The following is an 8,052-nucleotide window of genomic DNA, read 5'->3' as shown; positions in this document are numbered from 1 at the left end:
ACCCCCAGGTCTGAGAGACTGAACACATACCAGCAGCTTTCCAAATTGCTTTGCTCTCCCTGGGAAACGTTCCTCCATTTCCAGAAATCACCCTTAGCAGGGACAGGGTTTGGAGATGCTGTTCACAACCCCCCAGGGCAAATCCCAGCAGCTCCAGCAGCACAGCTCATAGAGGGTGTCAGTTTTACCTGCTCAGTACTCAGTGCTCTGGTGCTCAGACACAGACAGCACCGAGGATTCTTTGGCATAATTCTGGCCGTCTCCACCTCTGACACTGCATCCTCTGCTGCAGCTGGAGAGAGGAAAGGTGGGTGAAGGCAGGAAAAGGCCCCTGGAGAGCGAGGTGAACATGGCACAGCTCTGAGCACTCACACTCACCTGACTGGGGGAAGAAGTCTCCTTTCCAACTGAACATTTGGCATTTTGCACAGGGAGGTTCCACAGACGGATTCTTTTCTTCCTGTACCTAAACTGCATGAAGTAAAAACTGAGTAGGTCACTTTGAAATGATATATGCATATACATTAAGTAAAAAAAAAAACGAGAAAAGCCCTGAGCTCAGTTGAGCCACTAGGCTGCCTGTGGTGGTTCAGTGTGGATGCAGGAGGAATCAGGGCTGGGCTCACAAGGAGCCCTTCAAGGGGCTCAGGACTGCACCCAGCACAGAGCTCTCACTGCCCAGCATTAGCAGCACTCAGGGGCCATACAGAAACTATTGTGCACTCTGCCTGGAGCACCTCTTGAGACAATGGAAATTAAGGACTTCAGGCCTGAAGCGTCCCAGTTACAGCTACCAGATGAAATCACAATATTCTGAGAGAAAAGGGACCCCCAGGGATCACCCAGTCCAGCCCTGGCCCTGCCCAGACACCCCAACAATCCCAGCCGGGGCATCCCTGGAGCTCCTGGAGCTCTGGCAGCCTCAGGGCTGTGCCCATTCCCTGGGCAGCCTGGGCAGTGCCCTGGACAGCCCTGCAGAAGTCAGTGATGCTGCTCATCTAGAGAAAATGTGTCCCACCAGGAAATGCTGGGAGAACTGGGATCTCAAAACTTGGGCTTTGGAATAAAGCTTTGGACCAGGGATGGGGCAAGTTACTCAAATGGAGAAATTCAATGAATAAAACATCATTTACTGGATTTAATTCTCACATTCACATCTTACATTTTATCTCTTTAGTGTGGAGAATCTCAGTAGTGCACTGGGAACCTGGAGGCACACTAGAGCCTGTTACCCATCCTTGTGCAAATGGCCAGGGCAATGCCTACCTCTGACTCAGCCCCATTTAAGTCCCATATTTTTAATTTCACTACAGTGGCTCACTGAGCTGGATCACAGCAGTGACCAGTACAAACCTGTGAGCTGCCTTGCTGTTTATTCTGTTCCATCTTGGCTTAGGAGATCATTTATGATCAACAGCTACAAGGTCTCAACATCAATTTGAACTACAGGTCTACCAGGGAACAAAATAAATTTTGACAGATACAAGCAATGACCCAAAAAGGGTTAATTTTAATTATGGTAATGTTTAATAAATGGTTATTCAAATCCTACAATAATAACCTGATAGTCCTCCTTATAAAAATGACAATTCTCTACCTCATAATAACTAATTATATTTAAGCTATTCATGACCATAATTTATCAATTATCCAGCTACTAGATTTCATATTAAAACATACTCCTAATGCAAAACAGCTTTCTGGAAAAACTCTGAGTGAGCAATCAAATGGCCACCAATGGGAAGCACAGTCTCTGTACATGGAATAGGGGTCTCAGGGGCATCTGCAAATCACTGCAGAAAGGGTAAAATATTTCTGTATATTTGATTCTGCTGCCATTGCCTGAATCTCTCCTTTCTGATGCAGGGATGCTGGAAAGGACCTGTTTTTCAGCTCTGCTTTGGGTGGATAATGAAGGGTCTTTCAGCAGCATTAGCAGGAGGAAGGTTTACTGGCAGAGCTTCCAGCTTCTCTTGTAGGTGTAGCTTTAATCACTGGGGACTGTGCTCAGGCTGTTGATGTGGTATTTCTGAAGAAAAAGAGCTTTTGCTGCTCCTTTAAAGAGCTGCCAGTCCTTGCAAGATGATTATATCATATATATATTTATGTGTGTATATATAAGTATTCTGCTTCGAAAGAACATCTAGGTCATGTTTTCCATGCTGATCTCCCTTCAATCTGCATCATCAAGAGCACTTTCAGAGAAGCAAGAGCCTTCTGAGGGATCTCTGCTGCTGCTGCTGATTCCCCCAGCTGAAGTTTAACCCTCAGCTGTGTTTTGGGTTTGACTAGGGGATGGAGAGGCTACAGGGATGGGTCTGGGAGAGGCTGCAGGAGTCTGATGGAGCCAATTGCAGCTGGCTCCAGGGCAGACCCAGTGCTGGCCAAGGCCCAGCCCAGCACCTCTGGGGGGGCGGGAGGGGAACTCCAAAACTTCCCCACTGCAGCTGGAGAAAGGAGGAGTGAGAATGTCTGAGAGAATGAACTCTGCAGAGACCAAGGGCAGGGCTGAAGAAGAGGCTGGAGCTGCTCCAGGTGCTGGAGGTGACGCCAGGGTGCAGCCCCTGGAGAGACATCCGAGGGCACAGGGAGCAGAGATCCCCCTGCAGCCCCAGGAGGAGCCCAGGGCAGAGCAGGGGGGGCTGAAGGAGCTCTGACCCCCTGGGAGCCCCTGCTGGAACAGGGTCCTGGCAGGGTCTGTGGATCCATGGAGAGAGGAGCCCACCTGGAACAGGTTTGCTGCAAGGACCCGTGAGCCCATGGGAGGGACCTCACTGGGGCAGTTCCTGAAGGACTGAGCCCATGGGAAATGGGATCCACACTGGGGCAGTTCCTGAATGGGAAATGGGATCCACACTGGGGCAGTTCCTGAATGGGAAATGGGATCCACACTGGGGCAGTTCCTGAAGGACTGAGCCCATGGGAAATGGGATCCACACTGGGGCAGTTCCTGAAGGACTGAGCCCATGGATAAAGGAATCCACATTGGGGCAGTTCCTGGAGAACTCTCCCCTGGAGGAACCCCAGGCTGGGGCAGGGGCAGAGGGTGAGGAGTCCAAGCCCTCTGGAGGAAGGGGCAGGGGGGACAATGTGTGATGGACTGACCACAGCCCCATTCCCATCCCCCCGAGCCTCTGGGGAGGAGGGAGAACAAATCAGGAGTGAAGATGAGCCTGGGAAGAAAGGAGGGGTTTGGAGAAGGTGTTTTGAGATTTGGGTTTATTTCTCAGTTTTCTCGTCTGATTTGATGTGTTTGATAAATGAAAGTGATTTCCCCCAGCTGAGTCTGTTTGCCCATGGCAGCAGCTGGTGAGGGATCCCTCCCTGCCCTTATCCCAGGCAGAGCCTTTCCCTGTGTCCCGTGTGCCCAGCCCAGCTGAGCAGGGCAGTGACAGCAGGGCTGGGTGGGCCCAGGGAGCCCAGCCAGGGTCACCCCACCACAGCAGAGGGATCTTTTTTCACTTCCCCAGAACTAAACATCAGTATCAGCTGACCCAGAGGAGGAGCTGAATTTCAAGGGAAGGCAAGAACAGCCCTGAAAGACAAACAAAAATATTTCATGAGGTGCCATTAATAAATGACAGATCAAAGAGATATTTTTCCATATGCTTCCCATATGGACCTTCAATGAAAACCTTACTGGTCTGTGCAGTTGCTGGGAACTGGGAATGTTCAGAGGGAGTGGTGGAGGCTGGGGATGTAACATCCCTCACTTCAGTACAACCATGCCTATAAAACCCAGCACTTTTATGGTGCATTAGATATAAGATACCCATGAAAACAGTGAAAGCCATCACCCTCCACCCAGGATCTGCAGTTTGGTTATGGACTATCATTTGACATCTTTATTTACAACTCCAAGCTAGTGCTTTACCTGCTAAAGCCTATTTATATCCCTGGAACAGATCTCCAAGTAGCTGTTAGCCTGTATCTGAGCAGAATGGCAAAGCCTGGCCCTGTCTGTGTGCTAAGCCAGCATCCCCTGGTGAATCAGCTGTGACTAAGGTGCTCTACAGCAGCAGCCTCAGCCCTCTCCCAGCCATTTCAGCCCCTGCTGTGCTCCCCAGCCAGGCACAGCTTGTGCTTTGGGGCTGCAGCATTGTGTTCCTGAGGATGCAGCAGGCTCACCTGCCCTCCTGGCCATCCTGGCACATCCCAGGGCTCACAGCTCATCTTAAAACCAGAGCCAGCAACAACAGGAGAAAAATGGCCTGGCCCAAAGAGAATGGTGTTGGCAACAATATGAAGGGAGGGGATGGAGAACCATGGAAGGGTTTGGGTTGGGAGGGACCTTAAAGCCCATCCAGTGCCACCCCTGCCATGGCAGGGACACCTTTCCTTATCCCAGGCTGCTCCAAGCCCTGTCCAGCCTGGCCTTGGGCACTGCCAGGGATCCAGGGGCAGCCCCAGCTGCTCTGGGCACCCTGTGCCAGGGCCGGCCCACCCTGCCAGGGAACAATTCCTTCCCAAGATCCCATCTAAGCCTATCTTAGGCTATCCTGTCCCAGTCTGAAGCCATTCTCCCTTGTCCTGTCACTCCAGACCCTTGTAAATTGTGTCTCTCCATCTTTCTTGTCAGTTCCTTCAAGAATCAAACCTGAGGGATTTTATTTGTCTCGGCTGAAGATACTCCACAGGGACAAGGTAGTTATTTAAATAACCAAACTCCAAAGCATTTTCTGGGTGATTTTCTTCTGTTTGTTTAATTGACAAGTCCCTTATTATACATACAGTTTTAAAAGTGATACTGACAGGCTTCAGGAATCCCTGGGCAAAGAAAAACAATAAATCTGTAAGGAAAAAAGGATACTTCACAGAGATGACAAATTAGGGTGAAAAATGCTCGGATTGCACAAAGTGCTTTCTGGGGAAGTTTAAGTTTATTGTACTATTTACAGCTTCTGAAAATGTGAGTCAGTGAAAGCTGTTTTCTCCTCTCCCCAAGCTGCTTTTACTGATGAGCATCCTGAGATGGCAAATGGATTTGTGGCTGAGAGGGCAGTGTGGGCTTGTGCCCCGGGTGGGGAGGAGCAGAGGGAGCAGCAGGGCCCCTGCAGGGCACAGCCCTGGTGTGTTTGGGCTTTCTGTGCCAGTGAGGGACAGCTGAGCAGGAGGGCTGGCCCAGGGGACAAACAGCAGCACGGGGACAGGGCACAGTGGCACTGGCAGAGTTGGTGGCACTGGGGGCACACTGGGTGCCTGGAGCAGCCTGGCAGCCACCAGGACAGGGATCCCTGCAGGGCTGGCTCTGCACAGGGAGGAGAGAGGGCAGTGAAGCTCAAAGCAGGGTGACAGCAGGGACCTGGTGGCCCTGGCTGGGGCAGGGACAGCTCCAAAGGCAGGGCAGAGGCTGTGACATCCATCACTGCTCTGCAGTCCAGTGCAGGTTCACAGCACTGCTGCTCACAGCTTCATTTCTTCACCTCTCAGCACTGGGGTTTTGCAACAATTCTTGCTAATTGATGCAAATTGTCTTTTTCCCAGTAAGTTCAGAGAAAAATGTGGTGAACCAGGGAACCTGATAGAGCAGAGTCACAAACAACCTGGCATTGACCCAGGTGTGTGTGAGAGGAAAGCAGAGGGGCAGGGGAAAAGGTCCCCCAGCCCATGGGGACACAGGTGACATCTCCTGCACCCACAGCCCAACCTCCCACCAAGGTCTGGGGAGAGCTTCAGAGTGCAAGGTGAAAAAAAAATTCAGGCATGAAAGAACTGGAGCCTATTCATGGTACTTACAGTGCTGCTGCACCTTTTTCCTTCCTCAAGTGAAAACAAAAGGCTGGAATTGCCCTGAGCCAAACATCTCATGTGACAAATACAAAGCTAAAATCAAATATCAGGCAGCTTGATTCTCCTCCAACTCAACAGGAAAACTGAAATCACCTGGGACACTTGAGCTGAGAGCTGAAGCACAAGGAGATGATGTGCACTTAGGGCAGGCTGAGGCTACAGAGGGTTGGTGATTTCCTCTTTCCCCTCTTGTGAAGATTGTTATACTGTGATTTGCCTACTCCAGAAAATACAGCAGGATTCCTTTCCTTTAGGAAGATGTTTGGTTTTCCCTGCAAATACCCTTAAAGAGCAGCACCATTAGAATTTTATCACTCTTTTTAGCTGTAGCCTTGTAAAAAATTAAATTATACCCATTCCCTTTTGTGATATCTGACTCTTCAATATTAAAGCAGGAGTCTTTCAGAATATAAAACAATGTTTCAGACATCAGAGCTTGATACAATATTTGGATTTTTTTCTTGTGATGGCATCTGTGTGTTTACAAAGTGGCAATGCACCACAGTTCCCAAGAGAGCAAAACTTATTTCCTCAACTAATCTCTTTACAGAGAGAGCAGTGGAGATCTCAGCAAATAATGCTGAGCTATAAAAGCTTTTGACCCTGGGACAAAGCACATCAAACCCTGACACACAAAATTCACTGGACAGAGGCGAGGGAAGCACAATCAGCCCTGCTGGCTCCCACAGTAACAATCACAGAATCCCAGACTGGTTTGGCTTGGAACGGACCTTAGAGCCCATCCAGTGCCACCCCTACCATGTGCAGGGACACCTCCCACTGTCCCAGGCTGCTCCAAGCCCTGTCCAGCCTGGCCTTGGGCACTGCCAGGGATCCAGGGGCAGCCCCAGCTGCTCTGGGCACCCTGTGCCAGGGCCTGCCCACCCTCACAGGGAACAATTCCTAATTCCCAATATCCCATCCATCCCTGCCCTCTGGCAGTAGAAGCCATGCCCTCTGTCCTGGCACCACAACCCTTGTAAAAGTCCCTCTCCATCTTTCTTGGAAGCCTCATTCAGCTACTGAAATTCAGCCCAAAATGTTCCAGGTTCAGGCCTCCACTCAAAATTCCATCCCTTAAACCCATCCCAGACTCTGTGGGATACAAAGGCCTCTGGACAGAGCCTTCTGCTCCTCACCAGAAGCTCAGGGAGCCACAGCTGGAAGTTACAGATGCTTTTATCAGAGCCCAGACATCAAACAAGCTCTGCACAACTTCAGTTTTAGACTCATAACTGGAATAAACTGACAATGTGAAATTCCTTCATCCCAGCAGAGGAGCTCTGAGCAAAGCATCTAAATATAAAATGAAGAAAAATTGATGCTCTGTACAGGCTAATTAACTCATGCAAGCCAATGTAGATCAGGCAACAGCAAATGTGAATTCCAGAAACCTGAGACTGAATCTCTGCATCCTGCTCAGCTCCATCTCTTATTAACATCAAGGGAAATTCTGATAAATAAGAGATTCAGCACCTGGCTTTTCATCTGAAGTTCAAAAATCCACAGTTACTTCTCCAAAAGAACTTCTCCAGATCTGACTGTGAGGCTGTTCCAAGCAGAAAACCTGGATTCAAGGGGTGCAAGCCCCAAGAGGAAATTCATGGGACCATCCAGGCATGGCTGAGTGCAGAGCACTGCATCACTGGCAGCAGCAGAGCAGACTGCAAACACCATTCCCATCCCACATCTGCTGCTGCTCTGTCCTTAGAGATGATCCCTGGGGAGTTCACAGGCTGAGCAAATGTCTTGGTTTGAACAGCCAGGTGTCTGCTGAGGAAGGCAAGAGCCTCACTTGAAATGGAAAATGCAAACCCCCTCCCTCTGAATTATTATAATTCTGAAATTAAGGGGCTCTCAGGCAAAGATATGGGAATAGGAATAACAGATCTTTATTAGGAGAATGAAAAATACAAATGCAATAGTACAAACAAAAAAACCCCACTGCCAGAGTGAGAGCAGGAGCTGACCCTGTGTGTCAGGGTGGTGGCACAGTCCCATCCCCGGGGGGCTCAGGGTGGTGGCACAGTCCCATCCCAGGGGGGCTCAGGGTGGTGGCACAGTCCCATCCCCGGGGGGCTCAGGGTGGTGGCACAGTCCCATCCCCGGGGGGCTCAGGGTGGTGGCACAGTCCCATCCCAGGGGGGCTCAGCCCTCCTGCAGTGCCAGCTGTGGCTCTGCTGGAGCAGGGATCCTGCACAAGGGGGGAGTTTTCCTCTGCAGCTCCAGGGCTGCTGGAGATGGGCCTGCTCTCCCTCTGGG

General features: G+C 50.4%; 1 long non-coding RNA gene across 1 annotated transcript in view; it reads right to left on the bottom strand.

The window, feature by feature from the left end:
* Positions 1 to 246: 246 nt before the first annotated feature.
* The window catches only part of LOC127060276 (uncharacterized), a 53,411-nt gene continuing 45,605 nt past the window's right edge, over positions 247 to 8,052 (bottom strand). The window contains exons 2-3 of the long non-coding RNA XR_007779154.1: positions 379 to 471; positions 247 to 292 (exon numbers count right to left, since the gene is read on the bottom strand). This is a non-coding gene — a long non-coding RNA (uncharacterized LOC127060276). The remainder of the gene's footprint in view (positions 293 to 378; positions 472 to 8,052) is intronic.

Source organism: Serinus canaria, chromosome 19 (assembly GCF_022539315.1).
Source record: "Serinus canaria isolate serCan28SL12 chromosome 19, serCan2020, whole genome shotgun sequence".
Lineage (NCBI taxonomy): Eukaryota > Metazoa > Chordata > Aves > Passeriformes > Fringillidae > Serinus > Serinus canaria.
Note: the sequence above shows the minus strand (reverse complement) of the source record. Positions and strands in the feature narration are given on the sequence as shown.